Source organism: Halichoerus grypus, chromosome 6, assembly GCF_964656455.1.
Source record: "Halichoerus grypus chromosome 6, mHalGry1.hap1.1, whole genome shotgun sequence".
Classification (NCBI taxonomy): Eukaryota; Metazoa; Chordata; class Mammalia; order Carnivora; family Phocidae; genus Halichoerus; species Halichoerus grypus.
The window spans coordinates 24,653,833-24,681,341 of NC_135717.1; the positions used below are offsets into that span (position 1 = coordinate 24,653,833).

At 47.2% G+C, this 27,509-nt stretch overlaps 2 long non-coding RNA genes and 1 pseudogene across 3 annotated transcripts; all 3 read right to left on the reverse strand.

Annotated features, from left to right (window-relative positions):
• Positions 1 to 8,875: 8,875 nt before the first annotated feature.
• Positions 8,876 to 9,452, reverse strand: LOC144382273 (uncharacterized). The gene is made up of 2 exons (XR_013448866.1): positions 9,391 to 9,452; positions 8,876 to 9,310 (listed from the first exon to the last, which is right to left on the reverse strand). It is a non-coding gene; the product is annotated as an uncharacterized LOC144382273 (long non-coding RNA).
• A 12-nt stretch (positions 9,453 to 9,464) lies between these two features.
• Positions 9,465 to 27,155, reverse strand: LOC144382271 (uncharacterized). Of its 2 annotated transcripts, none has more exons than XR_013448864.1 (4): positions 24,964 to 27,155; positions 23,221 to 23,342; positions 10,182 to 10,384; positions 9,465 to 9,993 (listed from the first exon to the last, which is right to left on the reverse strand). It is a non-coding gene; the product is annotated as an uncharacterized LOC144382271 (long non-coding RNA). The 2 variants fall into 2 exon arrangements; XR_013448863.1 differs by lacking the exon at positions 24,964 to 27,155 and adding an exon at positions 24,356 to 24,451.
• Positions 14,357 to 19,388, reverse strand: LOC144382269 (thyroid receptor-interacting protein 11 pseudogene; annotated as a pseudogene).
• Positions 27,156 to 27,509: the final 354 nt, after the last annotated feature.

Here is a 27,509-nt window from a genome sequence, read left to right on the forward strand (position 1 = left end):
GGAGCCCTACTCGGGCCTCGATTCCAGGACCCTGAGATCATGACCTGAGTCAAAGGCAGACACTTTTTTTTTTTTTAAGATTTTATTTATTTATTTGATACAGAGAGAGACAGTAAGAGAGGGAACACAAGCAGGGGGGCTGTGGAGAGGGAGAAGCAGGCTTCCTGCTGAGCAGGGAGCCTGATATAGGGCTCGATCCCAGGACCCTGCGACCATGACCTAAGCCGAAGGCAGATGCTTAAGACTGAGCCTACCCAGATGCCCTCCTCTGAGGTTTCTTAAACACACATTCTTTTTTTGTTTTTTTTAAGATTTTATTTATTTATTTATTTATTTATTTTAAGAGATAGAGACAGAGAGAGCACAAGCGGGGTGGTGGGGAGAGGAGGGTGGAGGAGCAGAGGGAGAGGGACAAGCAGGCTCCATGCTGAGCACAGAACCTGATGCTGGGCTTGATCCCACAACTCTGAGATAATGACCTGGGCTGAATGTTCTATGCAACTAATGAATCATTGAACACTACATCAAAAACGAAGGATGTACTGTATGTTGGCTAACTGAACATAAAAAAAAAAAGAAAAGAAAAGAAAAAAGAGTTGGACCCTTAACTGACTTAGCCACCTAGGCTTTATTTTGAGGCCAGTCCTCAAAATAAATGGTTTCATATGTTTTGGAAGAGTTTGTGAAAGATTGATGTTAATTCTTCTTTAAACTTTGGGTAGAATTTGCTAGTGAAGCCATCTAGGTCTGGGCTTTTCTTTGTGGGAGGTTTTCTGATTACCGATGAATCTCCTGACTTGTTGTCCATCTATTCAGATTTTTAATTACTTCTTAAGTCTTTGTTGGTAGTCGTGTTTTACTAAGAATTTGTCTATTTCATCTCGGTTATTAAACTTGTTGATACACAATTGTTCATAGTATTTCCTTATAATCTTTTTTGTTTCTGTGTGGTCAGAATGACCTCTATTTTATTCCTGACTTTAGTAATTTGAGTCTTCTCTCTTTTTATTGTGGTCATCCTATCTAAAGGATTAGTCAACTCTGTTAATCTTTTCAAGAAATAAGTTTTGTTCAGGTGATTTTTTTTTCTTTTTCTTTTGTTCTTTTTTTTCTTTGTCCCTAGTTCATTTTCCTTATATTTTTTAAATTTATTTTTTCTATTTTTCTATATTTCTGTATTTTCAATGTTGTAAATTTTCTTCCTTATGCTTGCTTTGGGTTTAGTTTGCTCTTTTTTTTTTTTTTTTCCAGTTTCTTAAAATGAAAGATTAGGCTATTGATAAGTGATCTTTCATAGTTTTTGAATGTAGGAGTTTACAACCATAAATTTCCCTCTCAGCACTGCTTTCGTGGCTTACCATAAGTTTTGGTATGTTGTATTCTGCTTTCATTCATCAAGGTATTTTCAGATTTCCCTTGTAAATTTTTCTTGGACCCGTTGATCATTTGGTAGTGTGTGTTCATGTTGATTTTCCATATTTGTAAATTTTTCAAATTTCTTTATGTTGTGGATTTCTAATTTTATTCCATTATGGTTAGAGAACATACTTTTTATTATTTCACTCCTTCCTTTTAAATTTATTGAGAGTTGCTTCCTGGCCTAACATATGGTCTGTCTGGGAGAATGTTTTTTGTGCACTTGAGGAAAATGTGTGTTCTGCTGTTGTGTGGTAGAGTGTTCTATAGGTCTATTCATTCTAGTTGATAAAAGAAAGGAAAATTTCATGTATGTGGGCCCTGCTTCTGGGCTCCCAGGGAAGCTCGACTTTAACATTTACCGAGGTCATAATGACTCAGCAAAACCTCAAAGCATTGGCTCTATTTCTGTCCCCAGTGCACATTGTATATCTGCTTCATTAAAAATATAATCAAAAAGGAACATCCCAAACATAAAGAAAAAAGAAAAAAAAACACCTGGTTCCCATAAGATTAAAGTGATACAACTTTGCTGCACATACTAAAAACATAAGATAAAGTCTGTAATGAATGGATAAAGAAGATGTGGTATATATATACAATGGAATATTATGCAGCCATCAAAAGGAATGAGATCTTGCCATTTGCAACGACGTGGATGGAACTGGAGGGTATTATGCTGAGCAAAATAAGTCAAACAGAGAAAGACATGTATCATATGACCTCACTGATATGAGGAATTCTTAATCTCAGGAAACAAACTGAGGGTTGCTGGAGTGGGGGGTGGGGTGGGAGGGATGGGGTGACTGGGTGATGGACACTGGGGAGGGTATGTGTTCTGGTAAGCGCTGTGAATTGTGCAAGACTGTTGAATCTCAGATCTGTACCTCTGAAACAAATAATGCAATATATGTTAAGAAAGAAAAAAAGAAGAAGAAGAATGTAGCAGGAAGGGAAGAATGAAGGGGGGGAAATCGGAGGGGGAGAAGAACCATGAGAGACAATGGACTCGAAAAACAAACTGAGGGTTGTAGAGGGGAGGGGGTTGGGAGGATGGGTTAGCCTGGTGATGGGTATTGAGGAGGGCACGTTCTGCATGGAGCACTGGGTGTTACGCACAAACAATGAATCATGGAACACTATATCTAAAACTAATGATGTAATGTATGGGGATTAACATAACAATAAAAAAATTTAAAAAAAAAAGAAACAAAGAAAAAAAAGATAAAGTCTGTAACTTTCTGGAATGTTAGTTACACCCAAGTGTCAGAGAATGTGTCTCTGGTGCTCATACACTGGGATTATTCAGTGTCACTGGTTTTGCTAGTTATCTTTGAGATTCTTTTTTCTCCTTTTAGTAACCTTACAACAAATAAAGGAGAAGATCCATCGACTTAGAACAGAAAACAGGGAGCTTGCTCAGGAAATATCCCTTTGGGAGCTGAAGGTATCAGTGCCTTTTCAAATACTTTTTGTGATTTCATTTTGGTTACTTCCACCTCTTGTAGTTCATCCTATTGACCTATTTCATGTGATCCAGAAATGGTCCTGATTCAAGAGAAGTTTCACAAATGTAGAGCACTGCCTCTCTATTTTGAAAGGAGTCACACATGAGTAGATAGGTTTGTGTAACACGATGCTATTTTGGAATTCTGTTTCCTTCTTCATATGTTTTATAGATCCAGGAAGGCAAGAAACATCTTGCAGAAACCAAGAGTGAACATAAGTTTCTCTCTGAGGAAGTGCTTCAATGGAAGGTAAGAATCCCTTCTTTGCCTGAATTGTGTCCTACCAACAGAAATCAAAGTAATGAATTATCATCATTATCATGATTATTATTATTATTTTAAACACTGATTGATTGATTGATTTGAGAGAGAGAGAAAGAGTGAGTGGTAGGGGACAGAAGGAGAGAGAGAATCCCAAGCTGACTCCATGCTGAGTGTGTATCCTGATGCAGGGGTCAATCCCATAACCCTGAGATCAGGCCTTGAGCCAAAACGAAAGCAGGAGTCAGACACTCCACCGACTGTGCCACCCGGATGCCACCCAGGTGCCCCAAGGAATGGATTATTATTACTCATTCAAAATGTTTTGTTGAAGGAGAACATCAAAAAGGTTGAGGAAGTTAATGAAAATTTAAATGACACCCTTCGTCGGGCACGGGCTCACTTGCAAATTGAGAGAGAGAAGAAGGTCAAGAATCAGGATGTGGTAAGAGCTGGCTGTTGAGTTTTAGCTTAATGTGGCTCCGGCAGGCTTTTGGTTCACTGGGTGAGGTGAGTGCAGCATCCTCGCTTGCTGTTTAGCACAGTAGAGAGTGGGCATCTGGGAACTGAAACTCCTACGGAGCAGGGAGCTGGGATTTCACTTAGAACCACCATGATGAGGTTTGCTCTTATAAGGACTAGGAAGTATGGTTGATTTCACAGCAAGGTAATGATCACATCATTCAGCCCTGCCCTCCAAGATATGTAGCAGATCCCCACAAGATACTTGAGCGATGAAGGGCGATGGCTGGCCCAACTGTACAGCCCCTTCCTCTCTTAATGCCAAACGGAGCATTTTCAATGTGAATAGGGGAAGATGTGTATATTTGTATGTATGTGGATATATATATGAATGAAAGCCACTAAGAAAGTCATTTGTGAGTTCTTTGACTTGATCTCTTTTCCACTTTGCTTACTTTCTCCTTCTTCTATTATGCCTTAAGGGCTTTCTTTGTTGCACTGCATGATCCTGTCCTGTTAGGCGCCCTCACGTTGTTGTGTGATCATGATTTCCTGAATGTCTTTTCTCATATCTGTCTTAAAGGCCCAGGATGCATCCGAGGATGGAGAGCAGAGAGCCTTTAGGGCCAAAAAACGAGAACTGCAGGGTATGTTATTTTGGGGGAAGAAATCCCCATATGGTGGCAATGAGTTTGCATTGGGAAGGGAAAGAATGCCTTCCTGCCTTCAAGGTCTTGCCCTTCTCCTTTCCCTATCAAACCGAAGTTCTCAGGTCATGTGCACATACACACACAAAAGAAAACTCATCTTTTCCAGAATGTCAACAATTGTTGGAAGACCATTGCAATGCCCTGCGTTCTTTAAAAACGACTCAAGAAGCCGAACTGAAAATGCTAAGGAGGAAAGTGGATATCATGGTGGATTTCTCTAAACGAAGACGAGTGGCTGCCGAAGAGTAAGCTATTCTTGTGTGAATTGCCACAGATACTATTGTATGAATTTCTGTGACGGCCAGTCTAGATGATTGTATTTCTTTTAGAATTGGCTCTAGAGTATTTTTGCCAAATGCATTCTGTAGGATAGTGCCTGCCCTTCCTGCCTTGATGTGTGTGACCTGCATTTCCCTGTGTGTTCTAACTGCTTGTCACGCTTCTTGTGTGACTCCTTGGAGTAGAAGAGGGAAGGTACCATCATTAAAAACTTTGATACCTGGATCCCCTCTGGGTCTGTCTGCATTGTCCTTTTGGTTTCCGTGTCATCCCATGTTCTTATTAGCCCTGAATTCAGTCACTTTTGGTTCAGTACGAGACTTGGGTCAATAATGTGGATAGAAAAATGGAATTGTCCTGCTGCAGAGACACTGGGAGTTTCTTTGTGGAAAGTGGGTTGGGGCTCCAGCAGTCCTGGATCCCTTCATCCAGTGTACGACTGACATCACTCACTGTAGCCCAGTCCCTAAGAAGGCCAGGGTATTTCCCATCCAGCTGATTTTTTTAGGTGTAACTCTCCTGGGTCCCAGCCAAAGCCTGCGGTTTCACAAGGGCTCACCTTTGCTGGCTGACCCTGAACTTGACCCGTTTCCTTCTAAGCCCATGCCCATAAAGTTGTTCAGCTTCTTTCCAGTTCACTTGCCTGTTCCAGAATGTATTGATGTGTCCTGGGGAGATTGGCTCCCACTGCCAGGCTGGCCTTCTCCTAGGCTTCCTTCTTCTCCATCTGGTTCTCGTGTTTCTTCATGTACTCTTTAGAAATTGGGTGCATTCACTCACGAGTTTGCTCTTTTGTCCAGTGTTTCCTTGATTTTCTCAGGAGGAGATCAGGACCTTCGAGTCCCTCATTCACGTTGAAAAGCAAAACTGTTCCCTGTCTTCCCTGGACACTCAGCTTTGTGTTATTCCTTCCCACAGCGGGGCTGGGGGCTGCTCTGTGTCATTGGCATCTTGGTTCTGTTCATTGGAAATTTCTTTTGGGGGTGGGTACAGTGTCCTGACCACCTTTCTGTCTTCTACACCTTACAACTGAGCCACTCCATTACAGCCGCTCCAGAAAGCATTTGCTGAAGGATTGCCTGAGAGACCAGAAGCAAATGCATGTGTCTTTCTCTGTCTGGAGCTTTTGACTCCATTTCTAAGAATCCTTTTGCATGTGATCTTGAGTAAATCAGGTGTCCTGTTGAAACCCTTTCAATCAACACCATGAACAAAAGAGTCTGAGGGCAACACAGCAAACCAGCCTTTCTAAGCATCGCACGTTGCTGCCTTCACTATCAGTGAACTCAGTCTTGTTCAAGTCGGTTGACTCCATGCAGTTGATAGTTTTCCATGTGAAATCTGTTGCGTGGAGAGAACACACTGACTATGTGACAGTTCACAGCCTTTTACACTTGAGAACATATTGCCGCCACTAAGATTGGCCTCTTCAAAGGAGGAGGCAGGGGTTGTAGTTGTAGACCCAGAGATGTCTGGGAGTGAGTTGCCATGCTGATGAAGCCATATTCTGGAAGGCTTCCTTTCGGGTTCATCGTGTCAGGCACAGCCTTGGTCTGAGGATCAGGGCTCCCCGTGGAGGTGTACGACTAACGATGGTCCCCCGCCTCATCCTATAGTTGGTCAGGCTTGGTTTTTCACTTTGAACTGAAAGGAGCCTTCACCGTCTCCGACAAAAGACCAACTCTGAGAGGACACAAACTGCAATGTTACTTGAGGACTTGATAATGAAGTAGAGAAGTGTAAAGACAGCTCGGATTGCAAGGGACTTGGCAGCATCCGGAGTTTGATTTTTCTTGAACCCTAAATGGGACCTTCAGTTCATTTCCCTCCTTGTGTTGTCAGTCTGTGCATTTATGAGGGACACTGGAATCTAGGCCATCCAGTGTGCTGGAAGGAATGACGGACCATGGACCAGGGTGGAGGAGGTCGATGTAGGTGCTTTGAGCATTGGGACCAGAGAAGGTGGGAAAGCCGGTGATCAGATTTCCCTGAGCCCAAAGCTCCAACCTTCCTAGGGCTGAGCTTTGCAGAGGCCGTTTCACTTGGGAAGATGGGCACACCCTCTTTTGCATGGGGTTGTGGGGCCGAGCCTCAGGATCTGTCATGGAGAGAGATGGCTTGGCTGGACCTGAGCATGCTCTGTGCCTGCAGCTGAGGGGCCCTGGCTTTGAGCATTGTAGGGATTCCCAGTGCGGCCAGCAGAGGGCGCACGCGCACCTCCACCGGGAGGGGGCGGTGTCCCCGCGCGCGCAGCAACTGCCTGCTGTCAGAAGACGTCATGGCGTTATCTGAGCCAGGGTAGCTCAGGGCAGGAGAGGTTGCTGCTGCCCCCTGAGGACCCACTAGCCCTCCGAGAGCCAGAGCTGCGTTTACCAGCAAGTTCTGCCGCCGCCCTGGGGAGAACCTGGGGCCTTTGCAGCAACTTGGTGCCTCCTGAGGAGCGACAGAGAAGCAGCCTTGTTGGCTGAGTGCTGAGGAGGGGGCTCTGGGCGGCTTCCCAGCACCTGCTGGTAGGTGAGCAGCACAGTCGCTTGCATTTTGGGGGCTGTTCCCCTGGTTTGGTCCTTATGTTCCCTGAGGGTATTTGAACCAGAGGTATTTTCCTCAGGGGTCCGTGGATTGAGGGGTCCCGCGACGCCACGTCAGAGATGCTGTGGTGGTTTTGTTACACATGCAGGCTGGTTTCTGGGGAGAAATCCTGACTCCAATGAAGAGGAAGGGGAGCAGCATTTAGTTGGGAGGTGAACACACTCACTGCTGACTCTCAGGACCTTCTAGAAGAATGAGCTGGGATCCCACTGTCTGATTTCTGCTGGAACCGACCAGAGCCCCAGGTAAAAACAAAGTCCCGTCCAGTGTGTAACCTTAAAGGGAGAAACTCTCAGGGAATTATCAGCCACTGTCGGGTTTCTTTGGGAGGAAAGAGACTTGAATGTAGGACAGAGAAGCTGTGATGAAACCTCAGGCACACTGGGGACTATCAGAGAGGCTCACTGTGTTCAGGAGGAAAGGGGGCAATTTGGAAGGCTGTTAAGAACCAAAGGGCCATTGGCGGCATCTGGTAGTTCCAAGTGTGGTAGCTTCTCATGGGTGAGTCCTGTTGGAGGAGGTGGGGGGGCATAGAGAGATGAGAATCGAGTTCTGCTAGCTGGAATAGTGGCGTATCCGTGTGCGCGGTCAAGTCCATGTCTTCCTGTTGGGTCCCCACTGGATCTGGAGTGGTAGTGTGTGAGGGCTCCCCCTGCCCAAACCTCCTGCCTGTGTTTTGTGACGTTTCCCGTTATGAGTTTTCAAAATGACGCTTTTTAAAAAATTTTATTATGTTATGTTAGTCGCCATACAGTACGTTAGTTTTTGATGTAGTGTTCCACGATTCATTGTATTTGTGTAACACCCTTCCTGCTTCTGATCAAGATTTGCTTTGATGAGCAAAATACATCAGAGAAAGATAAATACTGTATGATTTTACTCATCTGTGGAGTTTCTAAAGAAAAAAAAAACAAATGAGCAAAGAGAAGAAAAAAGAGTCAAAGCAAGAAACACTCTTAAGTGTAGAGAACAAGCTGTTGTTACCGAGGGGAGGTGTTTGGGGGAATGGGTTGAATAGGTGATAGGGATTAGGTCATGCACTTGTGATGAGCACCAGGTGTTGCCTGGAAGTGTTGAAGCGCTAGATTGTACACCTGAAATGAATATCATAGTGTATGTGGACTAATTGTACATAAAAACTTTAAAAAAGTTTCCTTGGGAGAATTTCTTTTTCTTTTTAGGATTTTATTTATTTGTATGTATGTATGAGAGAGAGAGAGAGAGACAGAGAGGCAGAGGGAGAAACAGGCCCCCGCTGAGCAAGGATCCCAATGTGGGACTCAATCCCAGGACTCTGGGACCATGACCTGAGCCAAAGGCAGACGCTTAATCGACTGAGCCGCCCAGGTGTCCCCGGAAGGCTTCCTGATCAACAGTCAAGTTCTTTGTATTTAGTGGTTTTGTGTTTGAGTGCCAGCAAAGCTTTTTCAGATCGGCATGTCTCACGTTGGAGGGAATGTGCATCGCGGTTGGAAACTACTCAAGTGACACTTGAGGAACAGGGAGGGTTAGATGCGAGAAACTCTCACGAACTTCCCATGTGAAGTCTGTATCTGCTCAAGATTGAGACCAGTGAGCCAGCATCACTTCATTGGAGACAGTGTTTCTACAGAGGATTGAGAGACAGCAAGTACAGAATCCAAAACAAGATGACAATTCCAAACCATAGGTTGGTTTTAATCCAGGACCCTAGGTCTGAAAGGAGCCAACTGAAAATATTTATTGGCACTTGTTTGGACTGAAGGCAAACCCGGAGTCCTGTATGCCTCCTGGAAGTGTCCTCCCCCAGTGGCTAGGAACAAAAGAGACCAATACTGCAGGAATGCACTGAATGAAATCACTGAGCACATTAGGGAACCTAGAGTACACTGAAGAACATGAAGCAATAGTTAGAGAACTTGTTGCAAGAATAGGAATACTTCTGGGACATTTCAGAAACAGACTCTCTCCTGAGTCACTGTGGTTCAGGCAACGCGAGTGGCCTTGCCCATCTCCCCAGCTGCCGCTCCTCTCCCTGTTACCGTGTGTCCTCCGGAGCCCTCAGGGTTTTGAGGCGCACATCCATGGCAGCCCAGGGCCCAGGAGCTGATGAGAAACACAAAAGTGGAGGGTCGGCCGTTTGGTGCTCCACTTCTCTCCCAGTGCAAAACCCCTCCTCCACACACTTGCTTTCTCTTAGTGTTGTTGCTTCCCAGCGCGTCCAGGGACTCATCTCTGGATCCAGGGGCTTGGGCTCCCACTCTGGCCATGGACAAAATGGTCTTCCTGGCTGTGGACTCCAACACTGGGGAGATGGACTGGCATGCCCGCAGGAAGAGGACAGTCATCTGTGGGGCCGACCCACCCGGCTCCCTTTCCCCATAAACACCCAGGACATGTGCACCATGTCTGAATAGCTGGAGACAGAAACAAAAACCCATGACTTTATGGGGCTAGAAATGAAATAGTCTCCTGAGGGAATCTGTAGAGTGGGAAAAGGGGGGAGGGGAAGCAGTCCACACTGAGAGAAGGTAGGGCTGTAGCAGAAGGTGGTTTGGCTTTATCAACGTCTGCGCTGTGGGTCCTGTGCTCTTTCACTTACCACTCCACTGCCTAAACCTCTTTGGCACAAGATCGCCATCCTCAGGGTTATGGGGGAAACATCCGTGGCACCCCTGTGGCACAGTGAGGGTATCAATTCACACCCTGACTTACGCCAGGAGACTTGAGACCATACGACCATTGCCACGACAGAGGCTCCAACCCTGATGATGCTGATTTGAGACTCTCTGGAAGAAAAAACGGAGAAAGATGAACAGGGTAAAAAGACACTCCCTAACCCAACCATATATCAAGGACCAAACAAACCCAAGAAAAGGAGGAATGGAAGAAAGAAAACTGGATACAGGAAGATGAACCCCCCAAATTAATTCAACATAGGTTCACAATTGGGCCCAATTGGAAATCCAAAATTTACAGGGGCGCCTGGGTGGTTCGGATGGTTAGGCGTCTGACTTCGGCTCCAGCCGTGATCCCAGAGTCCTGGGATTGAGCCCCATGAGAGGCTCCCTGCTTGGAGGGGAGTCAGTCGGCTTCTCCCTCTGCCTCTGCCTGCAGCTCCCCCTGGTTCCTGCTCTTTCACACTTGCTTGCTGTCTCTCTCTCAAATGAAGGAATAAACCTTAAAAAAAAAAAAAAAAAAGAAATCCAAAATTTACTAAGATAATGTATATGGCAAAAGATAAAAGGAGGTCAATTGGCTTTTGGCCCTCTAAAACATGGGTTCTGAATTAACTTTAATGTCTGCTAAGATGTACCAGTTGGGTAACCTTCATGGACTCAATACCAGGGCTCCAATTATCGTTATACCTAGTAAAATAACCATATTTTCTAGCTTCTGTATTTAATGCTTTGACATCAGGCCTTGCTGACTTTGGAGGGACTGTCCCTGGCAGGCTTACTTAATTCTTAGAAAAAGTCAACAACTTGCCTGTGAGCATACCTTTCACATCTAAACCAACCAGTACAGAACCCTTACCCCCCAACCACCTCCTCTTAAGAAGCTCTGGGCCACTATGCCCTGCCCTGATCACCCCAAGGGCAGGGACAGACTACTGCAGACACCACTATGCCCTGGAGCCCACTGAAATTATTCAAACTAGCCAGTCTTAAATGTGCTTATCCTGCCTCACCTGTCCCTTCCCATGGAAACCACAATAAAGGGTCTTGCCCACATTTTCCCTTCACTCCCTCTTTCTCCTGACCAATCCTGGTGCTTCCCCAGGTGGCCCTCCATGGCTCTCAGAACCTCCTTTCTTGGGATCTGTAAATCTACAAAACTTCTTCCATTGTGACAGCTACTTCTATATCTTCCTGACTTATCATACCTGATTAAAATAAATCCTGGTCCCCTTAAAACCTTGAGACCCCTAGGGGCACCTGGGTGGGTCAGTGGGCTATGCTTTCTGCTCAGGTCATGATCTCAGAGTCATAGGATCCAGCTCCATGTTAGGCTCCGTGCTCAGGGTAGAGTCAGCTTGGGATTCTCTCACTCGGCCCTTCCGTCCCCCCTCCCCCCCCCCACTGGGCTCGTGCACTAAGTGTCTCTCTCTTTCAAAGAAAGAAATAAAATCTTTAAAAAAACACAAGGGAGCCCAACAAATTTAACGATGGGGAATATTTTGCTAATATAGATTTGGTCAGTATGTTCTGTTCCATGCGTATTTCAACATCCTCTCAGTCAAATGTGCCTTGACTTTGAAGGGGACACATTTTACCTTGTTAAGCACAGGGCACCCAAGCCTCTCTGCTATCACAAGCGTCTTTGTGGGCAGGATCTTCCTGCACCCGTCTTTCTCCAGGAACATAGGTATGACATCACATCTACGACTACCTACGTGAGGACATCTGTTTGACACACTTGTTAAGGACATACAGGTGCAGGGGCGACTGGGTGGCTCAGTCCATTAAGCGTCTGCCTTCGGCTCAGGTCACGAACCCAGCGTCCTGGGAACAAGCCCCGCATCAGGCTCCCCGCTCACTGGGAAGCCTGCTTCTTCTCCCACTCCCTTTGACCTCCTCCTCCAGCTCCAACTGTCTCTCAAATACATAAATAAAATCTTAAAAAAGAAAAAAATCACCCGTTAGTGCTCCAAGTAAAAAGGCTTTAGCAACTACCTCTCCAGGTTCCTGGAGTCCCTGGAATTGTCCATGGACTCCCAATGCAAGTAATGGCCCTCCTTGGCCCTGGGTTATAGACCAGGAAAGAAGCAATTGCTGACCATGCACTGGGCTCTCCTGGAAACGGAGTCTCTCACAGACTCTGAGCCTTCATATCCCGCTGTCTGCTGTTCCTCGGGTCATGATACCCCCACCAGCTCAATGTAGTTACCAAGGCCTTCTTGCTACAGGCTGAAGCCAAAGTCTGCATATCCAACCTGCAGGTGGGGGTGGCTGCTTCTATCCACAGTCCATTGCCAGATTCCATGGTGCTGGAGGACGTCAGCCTTTCCTTCTACCCCTTGGCTACCTCAGGATTCCCTTGGGATCAACTGAGTGACCATCAATGACAGTTGATACATTTTGGTTTTGAAGACCAACTCCCCCTCTTGGTCACGTGACAATTTCACTTCCTAGAGAAGCACCTGTCCTAATCCTTAAAAGTCTCAGTCCCAGGTTGAAATTGATGTCTAGATATCAGAGTCCACTGTGATGGAAAGCCTGAGATTAAGATTCAATAGGCAGTGTTGTCTTGGTAGCAGGGAACATCAGAGGGCCTCCAATGGCCTCGGCCTCACTCAAAGTTCCCTTCCCCCTCTGCTCCCACAGATCAGGTCTCCTGGCCAAACGACCTTCTTTATCCCAGGGACCAGGCACAGTTTCTCCCCAAGGAGTAAGGTCCATTTCCCTGACAGCGTGTGGAATTATCCAGCAAGCCAGTCATGCCCTCCTGCAGGAAGAAGGGCTCACCGTCACTCTCCTGTTACTACAAGGTCTGCCCCCGCCCCAAAGCCCTTCTTCATTCTGCTCCCAGGTAAAACCCCCTTGTGGCCCTGCACGGTGTGCGCCAGGAGTATACATGGGTAATAAATTACTGTCGAGCTCATCTGTTCAGCATCCGGACATCCCATAACTTTAGGGTGGGAATCACTCCCTTTACCAATGGGTGAAGAGGAGAAAAATGAAATCCTTCTGCTTTGTACCTTTGTCAAGGCACAATGATGAGGCTCATGCACTTGAAGTTATTTGGATAAAAATCTATTTGGGGCTTGTAAGAATTCCCTGGGGCTAAAGGGCGGCCTGTATGTGAATGATGAGCAGGAGGGAAGGCTGCAAAAGCAAGGGCTTGGATGGTCTCTTAAAGGTCGAACTCCAAGCAATGAGGGAACCCACAAATAATGACAGCAGGGAAGTCACATCAGATTTTCATCTCAGTTCGCCCTGACAGCAGCATGGAGAATGGATTCAAAGGAGGCCGAGAGTGGAACCAGCAAGATCAGTAGGCAGTCTACTGCACTAGTCTGTGCAAGAGACAGGAATGGGTGAACCAGAGCACTGGCAACAGAAAGGGAGGGAAGGAGTTAAGATATTTGGCAGGCGGAAGATACAGCAGAATGGAAAATTAATGGAATGAGATCTTTAAAGAAGTCTGAATGGGAGGCGCTTGGGTGGCTCAGTCAGTTTAGCGTCTGCCTTTGGTTCAGGTCATGATCTCGGTGACCCGGGAATCAAGCACCACATCAGGCTCCCTGCTCAGCAAGGGGCCTGCTTCTCCTTCGCCCTCTGCCACCCGCCCTGCCTGTGCTCTCCTGCTCTCTCTGTCAAATAAATAAATAAAATCTTTAAAAAAAAAAAAAAAAAAAGAAGAAGAAGAAGAAAAGAAGTCTGAATGGATGGTTTCCAGAGTATAGTGGAGTAATTAGCCTGGAACTGCAAATGAAGATTTGCAGTGGCTTTTGAGGAAATGAAGAAGGGAGTTGACCATGGACATTTGAAGTAAAAACCGATTAAATACTGATCAATAGGAGCTAGTTAAGTAATTTAGGGTATATCCATAAATGCCTGCATTTCCTTTTAAAGAATGAATTGGAATTCATTCACATTTGTAAAGATCTCCAAGGCAGAGTGATTTTTTTTTTAAAAAGCAAGTCATAGAATACTATACGCCCAAATAGACAAATATACATATATTTCTAAAGGCCTGAGATAAATCAGGTTACCCATGAAGTAGATTCCCAGGCAACATAAAGCGAAATGGAAAAAACAATTAAAAATAAAAAAGGAGAAAGAGAAATGGGACATAGATGGGAAAATCAAACTTGCATTTTTAAAAAAAATGTATTCATCTTAAACTTTCATGCTATACACCTAGTTTCTCAAACAAAGCGTATGTGCTCGTGTATTTGATAAGTTTGGAACATTAAAACAAGTTGATGTTTTCCTTACCAAAGGTATATGTAGATAGGTGCTCCTTATGAAAACATCAAAGCATTACAAACAATACTGGAAGTACCATTGACCACAGCCCCCAACCCCACCAGTGTCTACTCTCATAAGAAATAACCACCATTTTCAGTTTGGTGAATACCTCTGCAGTCATGAAAAGATGCCTGTTTTTGTTAACTCATAAAAGAATATCTTTATTAAGCTGAAAGCAAGACTGCAAAAATATTACGTTTTGCAAAAGGACATTTTGGGATAAGGTAAACACACAGAGCGACTTGGGGTCTTTCGAGCGCTGTCTCATCTCTGGCTTGAGAATCCTCTATTCCTTTGAGAGGCCTTTGGCCGCCATTCCAACCTTCTTGGCAGGTGACAGTATTTGGGGTGTGTACGTGGGCAAAGCATCAGTGACGGCATTTAGAAGAAGGTGCTCCGATCCATCCGTTTCCGGTCCAGGTGGGGTAATAAGAGACACAGTTGTGGTGCGGGGCTTCGCATCTTTTTTCCGGGATGTGGATCCTAGGGTAGCGTTCAGACGTGGCGGGCCCTGTTTCATAGCCAGTTTTCCCCTTCCTCCGGAATCTGGGGGCTTCGCGTCATGAGCAGAGGGCTTTGGTGGTGGCAAAGCTGAATGAGATTCCGCTTCTAGAAACTGGACGAAAAGTCCTGAAAAAGAATTCTTGGCCATAGGTCGGTGATTTGGCTTCACACGTGTGTTGGGGGCGCTTTTGGATCCAGGCCCCCGAGTCATCCAGCTGGTAACACCACCTGGCCCTTCATTGAACAGCTGCCGCATCTGGTCTTCTCGGATCCCCAGCATGCTTCCCATCAACCTTAAGGCTTCCTGCCGTTCAGCATCAGGTGCTTGGAAAGATCCCAGGAAGAGGCTCCTTAGTAGGCTTTTGTCCACCATTCCTTCGGACTTACTGACTAAGTTCATCAGTTTCTTCTGTGTGTCCTCCAGGATTTCCTGCTGGACCTCATTCTGTTTCTGGAATTCTTGGAGTTGGTCTTCCTTCAGCTCCAAGTCAGCATTTGTTTTATGTAATCGTCCCTGCAATGACTTCAGTTTTCCTTCTAGGCTGTCTGCCTTTTCCATCCATTCGGCGAGCTCCAACTTGAGGTCAGCTAGGATGTGACCATACTGCTTCCCTTCTTCCTGGGAGGCAGCAAGCTGCAGCGCGGTGTCCTCTCTCTGCTGGGTCACCACGTGCAGCTGCTCCTGCAGCGACTCCACCTGCACACTGGCTCCTCGGCTGGCATTTTCCATGGCAGTGGAAGACAAAACGAGTTTTCCCTGCAAGACCGTCACTTCCTTCCTGAGTTGAGCCACTTTGTCTTCTGAGGCCAGAGCTTCCCGGCGATGAGCGTCTTCGGCTTCTAGAGCGAGGTGTCGCCGTCTCTCCAGCTCCTGGGTTAGGCGTAATTCGCTCTCACGTAAATGGTGAACCTCCTTCTGGAGGGCACAGGTTTCCGTTTGTTTCTGTTTCAGGGCCAACAGGACTTCCTCTCTCCCCTGTTGGCACAGAACTGTCTTTCCCTGCATGGATGTAACTGCACTGACCAGCCGGTTCAATACCCCGGTCTCGTGCTCTTCTTTCTCTTGCAATAGTTGCTCCAAAGCAAGTGCCTTCTCTTTCATCGCAGCACCCTGGGATTCCTCCTCTCTCCGCATCACTGAAAGCAGCCTATCTGTCTCTTGCAATGCCTCATTTCCCACTTCCTTTTCTCTAGAGTTTTCCTCGACTTTTGCATTTTCCTCTTTCAGTTGACACACATCCATTTCCAACTCTGCTATTCTCTCCTTCAGATTGGTGACCGTCTGCCTCAAAAGTTCATTTTCACTCACTTGGCTACGGAAGTTCTCCGGTAAAGAAAGCAAGTCCTCACTTTTCGCTTGGATTCGGAGCTCCTCATCCTGAATGAAGTTTTGTAGAACGGCCTGTTTCTCCTTCAGCTGCTCGATGTCAGAATCCCTGTGTTCCTGTTCTTGGCCTTCTCCTTCCCACGTGGCAGCCACTGAATCAATCCATCTCTGCTTATCTTCCTGGAGGGCTCGAATCATTGTATCTTTTTCTTGCATGGATTTTCTCAGCTCTTCTACCTCCGCTTGGAGCAAGTGAGAAGCCTCACTCACTCTGTCAGATTTCATGGCCTCCAGAGAGTCCGCTGACTCTGAGGAGTCGGGGGAGGGCTGGAGGAAAATCACGTCCAGTTTCCCTAGAAGGAGATCCTTGGCATTGCAAAGCTCCCCGATGCTGAGCTGAATTTGTGCCAGTTCCTTCTCTAAATGTTGTAATTTTATTTCATTGCCTTTGTACGTTTGGATCAGGTCACTAGAGGTCGTCTCTAGTTCAGAATCCTTTTCGCTGCTGGCGAAAGCCCGCGCCTGGAGTTGTGCCAGAGCTCTCTGAAGCTGGGGTGACTCACGCTTCATATTTTGGACTGTGGTCATCACCTGCTGTTTCCACTCTTCCATGATCTTCACTCGCTGTTTTAATGTGTCCCGTTCCTGTAGAAGCTGCTTGAACTGATCCATATTAACGCCTCGAACCTCATTACCAGTGCTGGATGGTTGCAGGAGTGCCAATAAAGTCTGACATTTCTGACTTAACGCATCCACTTCGAGGTCTTTCTCTCGAACAATGTGTGATAAATTCTGAATCGTTTCTCTAAACAGCTCCTGACCACTACTGTCAATTCTAGTGGACAGTTTTTGATTTTCCTCTTGCATCCGCCGGAGCTCTGCTTCTGTGGCAGCCATTCTATCTGCCATTTTGTCATACTCTGTCTTCAGATTGCTGTTCTCCCTCGTTTTCTCATTTAAGACAGCCAAGACCTGTTCGCTTTTCCAAGCATGCTCTTGCAATTGCCGCTGAAGTCGCTCCACGTCCCCGTTCTGGCTGTGAGAAGCCGCAGAGATCCTGCTGGAAAGACCCTGAATCTCCAAGTCTTTCTGCTGGATAATCTGAGTTAGTTTACCAATCTCCTCTTTGGAGAGCCGATCGATCTGTTCCGTCAGTCGGATGTTCTGTTCAGTTAGAAGCTTCATCTCCAGTTCGTCTTCTTTGATTCCTAGGACTGATCTTTGAGTTTCGGCTTCACGTGAATCAAGCTTTTCGCTTCCGTTTTCTCTAGGAAGAGGCTGACTGGTTGTGACTTCCACATCATCACAGTCTTCTGTTGGAATGTGCTGGCTTTTGTCAGGCAACCGGGCTTTCATTTGTTCTATCGTGTCCTGCAAATGCTGAATCTCCTCGTCTTTCGCTGAAAGGAGCTGAGCGTGTTCAGTATTCATCTGCTCCTGCCGGTATTGGAGATGCTCCACTTTCTGCTTCTGCTCTTGTAAAGAATGAAGCAGTCCTATCTTGCCCTGCTGCTGGTTGTGAATGATCTTCTGTTGCTCTCTGATTTCCTCCTCGAGATCATCCTTTAACTCCTGCAGTTGAAACACCTCACACTCTAGTTCTATGATCTCGTCTAGGATTTTAGGGTCGACCGCAGGAACAGAGCGACTCTGTTGTCTTAGGCTCTCCAGTTCTTCTCTCACATGATGATTTTCGCCTGTCACGGATGGGAGACACCTGTCTTTGTCCTCCACGGATGGCTGGAAAATGTCACTGCTTCTGAAGGTTTGGGTAGACTGGCCGAATTCCTCCTGAAGCTCTGGACTTCCTGTAAGTTCTTCAATATACATCTCTTTCTCTTTAATGAGTTGTGTCAATTGCTTCTGCTCCTCCAGAGCAGAGGACAGCATTTCCTTCGTTTCTTTACGGTCAGCGTCCATCTGCTCGATCCTCTTTTTGAGGTGTACTATTTCCAGGTCTTTCTCTTGACTGTGTTGAATGAAATGCACATGCTCTAAAGGGGACAATTCTTTGATAGTTTGCTCACACTTGTTTGTTTCCTCCAACAGCTTCTTTTCCGCCCGAGCCAATTTTGCTATTAACCGTCCTTTTTCTATTTTTAAAGCCCTCACAGCAGTGTTGTTTTCCAGAGAATCCTCGTTGTTCCGGAGAATCGATTCTTCCAGCTGATGTCTTACATCCTGGAGCGCCAAAACCAACTTTTGGTTTTCTGCTCTGAGATCAGAAGCAACGTTGTTTAAACTGTCATTCAGCCGCTCCATTTCTGCAAGCTGTTGCTTCAACCTTCGAAGCTCAGTTTCCCTTTCTTGAAGTAAGTCATCTTTCCCATGACCGGCAGACTCTTGATGTTGCAGGTCTTCTATCCGTTTTTCATACTCGAGGAGTTGTTTGCGGTGCCTGTCAATGATGTCGGCCAGTTTTTCTTGATGGACACTGTGCAGTATCGCAACTCCGAGTTGATGTTCCTCCATCTCCCTCATGCGCCTCTCTTCTAGGTCCCTGATGGTGCTCTTCAGTTTCCAGATGGCATTGGAGTCTGAGCTATTTGGTCCCTTGGACAAACGTTTCCAAAGTGTAAGATCAGCCTCCAGTGTTTTGATCTCGTTGAGGAGTCTGTTGATTTCTGTCTGAGATGATATGACATCAGCAAAGTCCATCGTGAGATCCGAGTTGTAGCCGGTCAAGGAAGTCTCACGGCCATCCACTCCCCCCTGGGAATGGCCTAGGCCAGAGCCCAGGCCACCAACCCAAGAGCACATCTCCGCGGGTCATATAACTGTCGTGGTCCGCTGTGGAAAAGCGTCCAGCGCAGTCGGACTACCCCGCCAAGTGTCCCAGAACCCCTGCTTGCGCCAGGCTAAGAATCAGAAGACAATAGGCGTTTCTAGGCAACGCCGGCGTGGGCCCGGCACCCGCCTCCCCTGCGCAGGCCACGTTGCTAGGAAAGGCCGAGGCCTCGGGCCTTCCCAGGGCCGACTCTGGCCACTGGTCCCGGTCCCAGCCGCTCAGCCCCACGACTTCCCATGCAGGGCTGGGCCCCTTCCCCTTCTGCCCCTGCTTCCTGGCTCTCCTGGGTGGGCCCCTAGTGAGTGCTCCTGCCTGACTGCCCCCAGGTGCCTGCCCACAGAAAATGCATGTGGCCCTGGACTTTCCCCCTAAGTGGTATCTCGGTACACAACTCCTGCGGCTTGTGCTTTCCACACAACAGTATCTTCTTAATCGAGGTGACTAGTACACAGGCACACGCATCCATTCACCTAGGAGAGCAGATCGCAGGTGCATTTGACAGATATCTACACCTGCGCAGAGGCACGGCCCTCAAGGAGACTTTGGGCATTTCCAGCCTCCAGAGGCTCCAGAGTGTTCTGTCCCTCTGTGCCCTGCCAGCTCTACGCGGACAGTGCGTCCCACACCGGGGTTTGGCGGTTCACTGCAGGCTCCGTGCGCTGGGCGCATCCGCTGCCTCGCGGAGGCGTGTGGCTTGACCCGGCAGGGGGTCGCGGGCGGCGGTGGTGGCGGTGCCGGATAGGGGGCCTCCGGGCCCTGCACAGGGCGGCCCCGGGGTTCCCGCCATGGGTGGAGGAGGGGCTGGGTACCGCGTCCCGGGTCTGGCCTCCCAAGGCCCCGACCCGCCGCGCCACTGGATGAGAGGCGGCGAGGGCGGGGCGCCGGCCCCAGAGCCGCTTCCACTGCCGCCTCGGGTGGACATGAAGCGATGTCGGCCCCCCTCCCCCCGGGCGATTCCTCGAGCTGCCCCGCCCTGGCCGTGCCGGCCGCCGCCGCCGCCAGGAAGAAGCAATGCAGCTGCATGAAGCAGCTGACCCACCAGACCGTGGGAAGGCGAGTGCGTCGGTCCGGGTCGGCAGGAGCCCGTACCAGGCTCGGGCGCGGGAGGGCCGGCTGCTCTCCTGGTCGCGAGCTCTGGTCCCTTGCCGCCGCCCCACATCAGGCCTCGGGGTCCGGGCCTGGGACTGCGCCACGCCAAGACCTGGAGCCCGGCTCGGTGCCGCTGCCCTAGCGCCTGGGGAGCAGCGGGGTGGGTCGGCCGTCCCCGTCGCCCTCTGTCCGGGCCCCACCCAGCATCGCCCTGGGCGGACTGCACCCGAGCCTTCCCCTGCCCTCCCCCGGGGTTTGCCCTGGGTGAAAACTCCGCTAACCAGTGAGCCCCAGGCCGAGCGGACGCTGTGCTCTGCGGGCGATGGTCTCAGGCTTTCCGGGTCGCCCCGCCGCTGCAGACCCTCCACCTCCCAGTGCCTGACGGCACTAAATAAGGAAGGGGCCATCAGAGCCCATCGGATCCGCCCAGGACGTTCGGGCGTCCATCCAGGGACTCTACAGGTGCCGCTCTCTCCAAACCCGGGCCCCTATGACCAGACTGCCCAAGATCTTGACATTGAGAAATTGGGAACTGGGAGGAAAGAACTGTGGAAACGCCTTGGGACGACTTTTAGTTTAATTTTGAAGAGCTTTTTAAAAAGCCTTTCTCCCTTTGGATTTGGAAGCCGAGTCTTCTCCAGGTTTCTTTGGGACTGCTTTAATGCTTGACAGGAAACATGATCCATTATGAAATGACAGAACAGACCGGAATTTGTAGAGCATCAGGCTGTTGCAACAGGAACCGTTGGTGGTGTTGAGAGCTCCTGCAGGTGACTGTCATGTGCCCCGTTATCGGGGGCACATCTTTCAACGTCTTTGGGGCAGTTGGCTGTACTGGACCTACTGTTTATGCTGGGAGAAATAGGAAAGTGTGAGTTTTCCACAGCTTTTGCTTCTTTTTTTCCCCAGTAGTGGGGTCAAAAGGGGAGTTTAGTTTGACCAAAGCACGTGTGTGAATGGCACGTGCATCCTGTGTGTTATCCATTCATAGAGCATTGCGAGGCCACGTTCTCGTCCCAAGATCGAGGACCTTGTGAGCAACCCCACAGTGAGGTTCCGTGGTGCCGTGCAGCTTTCTCGTGACTATCATTGGAAAGTCGACCTCAGAATACTTACTTGGGAGAAGATCTTCATCCTGAGGACGAACACACAGTAAGTTTTCTAATTCTGTATTCCCTCATACATTGACCGACCATCTTCATGGACTGAACACTAGGCCCCAAACAGCAAAGGTGTACTTAGCGCCTTAAATTAGGAACACTATGGTCAGAAATGTATTTTGAGGTGACTTTGGTCTCCGCATGGAGAACGGATGGAGGACAAAAGTTAGGAGGATCTCACAGCCATCCAGGAAGAAGGTCCAGGGAAGAAGTCAAGGGGAGCCTGAACTGGGGGAGCCGCCACTGGGATGGACGTGGGGAGGCACTGAGAGGTGCTGGGGAAGTAGGACCTAACAGAGTTTTCCAAAACCCAGACTGAGACAGATTAGGGAGGGTCAGGAAACCAATGTGGGGGGGGGGGGTGGAGTGGGGCCAGCATTTAGGGGATCAAATAGGATACAAGAGCAAATATCACAAAGCACCCCGCATGGTGAGGGTGAGCACTGTCTTGTGGTACTACTACTTTTTCTGTGAGAGGAGAGCACGGTGGGGGGAAAGGGCCGGCACTCTGGAGCCGGGGAATGGGCTTCCGATCCCAGTTCCACCACGTGTCTGCTGTGAGGCGCTGGAAGTCACTAACCTCCCTGGGCCAAGCGTTCCTCGTCTGCACAGTAGAGAAAGGGACAGCACCTCACGGGGTTGTGAGGATTCCTGAGGAAATAAATACACGAGAGACTCTCCCAGCAGGACCTGCCCTAGTAAGCGCCGTGGCTGTGCCTTTATGACTTATGACACGGGACACAGACGTGGGGCCTGAGGTACAGACACACCGTGAATCGACAGACCGCAAAGAACCCCCTGAACAAGCACAAGGCCCTGTGTAGAGAACAGGGAAGGAACCCGGACTTGCAGGAGCTGCAGTCCATATTGTCCTGGTTCTGCCACTAACCAGACCCATCGCCTTTCCTGTGAATGAGCGTAGTTACATACACCTGTTCTTGCCCCCTAACAGAGCAGGTGAGGGACCAAATCAGGGAATAGCTACAAAAGGCCTTTGTTTCATATCACCATCACCCAGCCTTGCACATCCCCAAACCGTACCGAGGACGCTGTCATGATGACAATAAAATCATCGTTATCAGACATGGATGGAACTGGAGGGTGTTATGCTGAGCGAAATAAGTCAATCAGAGAAAGACATGTATCATATGACCTCACTGATATGAAGAATTCTTCATCTCAGGAAACAAACTGAGGGTTGCTGGAGTCGTGGGGGGTGGGAGGGATGGGGTGGCTGGGTGGTAAGACATTGGGGAGGGTATGTGCTATGGTGAGCGCTGTGAATTGTGGAAGACTGTTGAATCACAGATCCGTACCTCTGAAACAAATAATACATTATATGTTAAGAAAAAAAAAGAAGAAGATAGCAGGAGGGGAAGAATGAAGGGGGGGAAATTGGAGGGGGAGATGAACCACGAGAGACTATGGACTCTGAAAAACAAACTGAGGGTTCTAGGGGAGCGAGGTGGGAGGATGGGTTAGCCTGGTGATGGGTATTGGGGAAGGCACGTTCTGCATGGAGCCCTGGGTGTTATGCACAAACAACGAATCACGGAACACTACATCAAAAACTAATGATGAGGGGCGCCTGGGTGGCTCAGTCGTTAAGCGTCTGCCTTCGGCTCAGGTCATGATCCCAGGATCCTGGGTTCGAGCCCCGCATCGGGCTCCCCGCTCAGCGGGAAGCCTGCTTCTCCCTCTCCCACTTCCCCCTGCTTGTGTTCCTCTCTCGCTGTCAATCTCTCTGTCAAATAAATAAATAAAATCTTTAAAAAAAAAAAACTAATGATGTAATGAATGGTGATTAACATAACATAATAAAAAAGGAAACCTCTCCCTTATCGTCAATATGGCAGATGCAGGGGCTCTGGGTCTCACAATTCCACTGGCAGGGCTCTTCCACACGTGCTGAGGACATGTCTACAAGGATTTTTTTCATAACCCCTGTTGCAACAGCAAAGGATGGGAAGCCAGGCACCTATCCTTCACCGAGGCCCTGGTGACATCACATATGTGGCTGAGGGTGGCAGCAGGTGCAAGCAGCTGGGGACAGGGGCGCGAGACAGGCAGTCACTGCATTCCTTCTGAATATATTTTTAACATTTTTGAACCAGGCGGGCACCTTCACAAATGAAACAATTCGGGAAAGAAAAAGGGGAATTTTCATTTACCTTTAATCTCCAGAAGGTGGTATCTATCCCAGCGCCAAGATTTAGAATTTGATAATGACATGCTGTCTTCCGCAGAAATGCCTTTAGCAGCTGGCTGATGCCTTGGACTCGAGCAAAATATCCTGAGAGACAGAGACAAGCTATCGCTCAGTGAGGTGGGAAATCATCCCTGCAGAGCCCACCCCAGGAGAAGAGCAAATGAGGACCCTTCTGCTCTTCTTTGGGGTCAGCGGTTTATCTGTGGACTTCATGGGACAAAGAGTGACTTTCACATTCTCTTGTTTTTTGTTTTATGTTATGTTAATCACCATATAGTACTTCAGTAGTTTTTGATATAGCGTTCCATGATTCATTATTTGCGTGCAACACCCAGTTTTTTTTTTTTAAAGCTGTTTGAACTCAAGTAAGTACAATCTACTTGATGGTGGAATTAACCATCTTAAAAAAAAAGTCCCATAATTTTACATAAGAAAGCCAAGGGTTTTACATAAAAAATCAGATCTAAATGTTCCTCTTGGAAATATACTTTCTCTTGGTTAGGTGTAAGCCTCTCAGGACTCTGTGAAAACTCAACAATGCAAGATCATGACGAAAATAAGATTCTGGGGTCAGGAAACGGGGCAGATAAATGTCAAAGCAAAAAAAAAAAAAAAGAAAGAAAAGCCGTATTGCCACCACGTTCCCTTCCTCTCCATCCTGTGTGGGTAAGAGCCCCTGTTTATAAAGTGGCCTCATAGACCGTCTGCGGGAGGGGAAGGCATGAGCAAACGTTGCCAAATAAATGGACTGGTTCAGCTGTGGGGTGGGGAGCTGGAGTGAAGACGATGAGAAATAAAAGAGGGGAAAATGGAAAATAGTATCTGTTCTAAGAGGGGGAAATGGAAGATAATATCTGTTCTAAAGCCCTGTTGCTTAAAGTATAACTACTTTAAGAACCAAATCTCAGTAGCATTTAGAAACTTACTGCAATGGGACATAGGAATTCTATGTCTATTGATTCTCCTAATAAATAAGTTGAGCTTCTATTTTATGTGTCTCTTGCATTTTATTTTTCTAGGAAATCATTTTTCATGTATGTCATAGAATATCGTCCACAACAGATAGATTATTGGAACAAAACTTTAAAGATGCTCACCACATGTTGCCTGGGAAGCCCTCTCCTAGTGGGTCCGGTCTGGAGATGCCAGCCCATGCAGAGGAAGAAGGAAGGAAGGCCGACTGACACCCTGCCTGGGGCGTCCAGCTCCCAGGGCCCCAAGGTGGGTTCCCACCTCTGTAGCACTGGTTAGGAAAGCTGCGTCAGGAGCCTGGGAGACAGGATTTCAGGCCTCTTAGCCAGGCCTGGCCCCATCTCCCTGATGCCTGGGTTCACCCTCAGCTCCAAGTAAGGTCCATGGCCTTATTCTCAGGAACCACCACTTTACACTTTCTTTACATTTCTTATACAATCTACCCATAGGCTCCATCTTTAGGGTGAGGATTCCCCTGCATGCCCAAGGACTGTGGTCATTTGGTCAATTTCTCAATCTGACTAAGTCACCCTCCCATCTCAAATCCCTTCACTGCCTTGATAGAAAGGACTTCAGAGCCTAACAGTGTTACTATCATTTTACTAAGGTCAAGAAAGTAATTCCTTACTTGACCAGACAGTTCACAGTAAAAGATAATATAAATGGCTCTTAAACATATAAAAACGATCTTCAACTTCACCCCCAAAAGAAGAGGAATATAAAATAAAATTACTGGGGCACCCGGGTGGCTCAGTCGTTAAGCCTCTGCCTTTGGCTCAGGTCATGATCCCAGGGTCCTGGGATCGAGCCCCGCATTGGGCTCCCTGCTCCGCGGGAAGCCTGCTTCTTCCTCTCCTACTCCCCCTGCTTGTGTTCCCTCTCTCGCTGTGTCTCTCTCTGTCAAATAAATAAAATCTTAAAAAAAAAAAAAAAGAAAGAAATACTAAAAGGGATCCTCTACGCCAAGAGAGAGCCCAAAAGTAACACTGGACCAGAAAGAAAAAGATCTACAGAAACAGGGACTATACAGGTAATACGACGGTACTAAATTCATATCTCTCAATAGTTACTCTGAATGTAAATGGGCTAAATGCTCCAATCAAAAGACACAGGGTAGGGGTGCCTGGGTGGCTCAGATGGTTAAGCGTCTGCCTTCGGCTCAGGTCATGATCCCAGGGTCCTGGGATCGAGCCCCGCATCGGGCTCCTGGCTCAGCGGGGAGCCTGCTTCTCCTTCTCCCTCTGCCTCTCTCCCTGCTCATGCTCTCTCTCTCTCTCTGTCTCTCCCTGTATCTCTGTGTCTCAAATGAATAAACAAAATCTTAAAAAAAAAAAAAAAACATCATTTAAAAAAAAAAGACACAGGGTATCCGATTGGATAAAAAAGCAAGACCCATCCATATGCTATCTACAAGAGACTCATTTTAGAACTAAAGACACCTCCAGATCGAAAGTGAGGGGGTAGAGATCCATTTATCATGCTAATGGACCTCAAACGAAAGCTGGGGTAGCAATCCTCCTATCAGACAAATTAGATTTTAAACCAAAGACTGTAGTAAGGGATGAAGAAGGACGCTGTATCATACTTAAAGGGCCTACCCGACAAGAAGATCTAACAATTATAAATATATATGCTCCTAACTTGAGCAGCCAATTACATAAACCAATTAATAACCAAATGAAGGAAACACAACGAGAATAATACAATAACCGTAGGGGACTTCAACACCCCACTCACAGCAATGCACAGATCATCTAAGCAGATGATCAACAAGGAAACAAGGGCTCTGAATGACACACTGGACCAGATGGACTTCACAGATATATCACAGCATGCCATCCTAAAGCAACAGAATACACATTCTTCTACAGGGCACATGGAACATTCTCCAGAAGAGATCCCATACCGGGGCACAAATCAGGTCTCAACCCATACCAAAAGATTGGGATTATTCCCTGCATATTTTCAGACCACTATGCTTTGAAACAGGAACTCAATCACAACAGGAAATAGGGAAGGAACTCAAACACTCGGAGGCTAAAGAGCATCCTACTAAAGAATGAATGCATCAACCGGGAAATTAAAGAAGAATTAAAGATTTCATGGAGATGAATGAAAATGAAAACACAGCTGTTCAAAACCTTTGGGAGACAGCAAAGGCGGTCCTAAGAGGAAAGTACATAGCAATACAAGCTTTCCTCAAAAAATCAGAAAGTCTCCAATACACAAGCTAACCTTATGCCCAAAGGAGCCGGAGAATGAACAGCAAATAAAGCCTAAACCAAGCAGGAGAAGAGAAATTATAGAGATTAGAGCAGAAAACAATGAAATAGAAACCAGAAGAACAGTAGAACAATCAATGAAACCAGGAGCTGGTTCTTTGAAATTATTAATAAGCTTGATGAACCTCAAGCCACACTTATCCAAAAGAAAGGGGAAAGGACCCAAAATAATAATGTCATGAATGAAAGAGGACAGATCACAACCAACACCAAAGAAATACAAACAATCTTAAGAACACACACAGCAACTATATGACGACAAATTAGGCCATCTGAAAGAAATGGATGCATTCCTGGAAACTTAGAAACCACCAAAACTGAATCAGGAAGAAATAGAAAACCTGAACAGACCCATAACCAGCAAGGAAATTGAAGCAGTGATCAAAAAATCTACCAACACACAAGAGTCCAGGGCCAGATGGCTTCCCAGGGGAATTCCACCAAACATTCAAAGAAAAACTAATACCTATTCTTCTGAGGCTGTTTCAAAAAATAGAAATGGAAGGAAAACTTCCAAACTTGTTCTATAAGGCCAGCATGACCTTGATCCCAAAAACAGACAAAGACCCCATGGATGCAAAAATTCTCAGCACAATACTAGCGCACAGGATCCAACAGCACGTTAAAAGGAGTATTCACCGTGACGAAGTGGGATTTATTCCTGTGCTGTAAGGGTGGTTCAACATTCGCAAATCAAATCCATGTGATACTTCACATTAATAAAAGAAAGGTCAAGATCCATATGATCCTCTCAATTGATGCAGAAAAAGCACTGGACAAAATGCAGCATCCTTTCTTGATTAAAACTCTCCACGGTATAGGGGTAGAGGGGATATACCTCAATAACATAAAAGCCATCTATGAAAAGCCCACAGCGAATATCATTCTCAATGGGGAAACACTGAGACCTTTTCCTGTAAGGTCAGGAACATGACAGGGATGCCCACTCTCACCACAGTTTTTCAACTAGAGAAGTCCTAGCCTCAGCAATCAGACA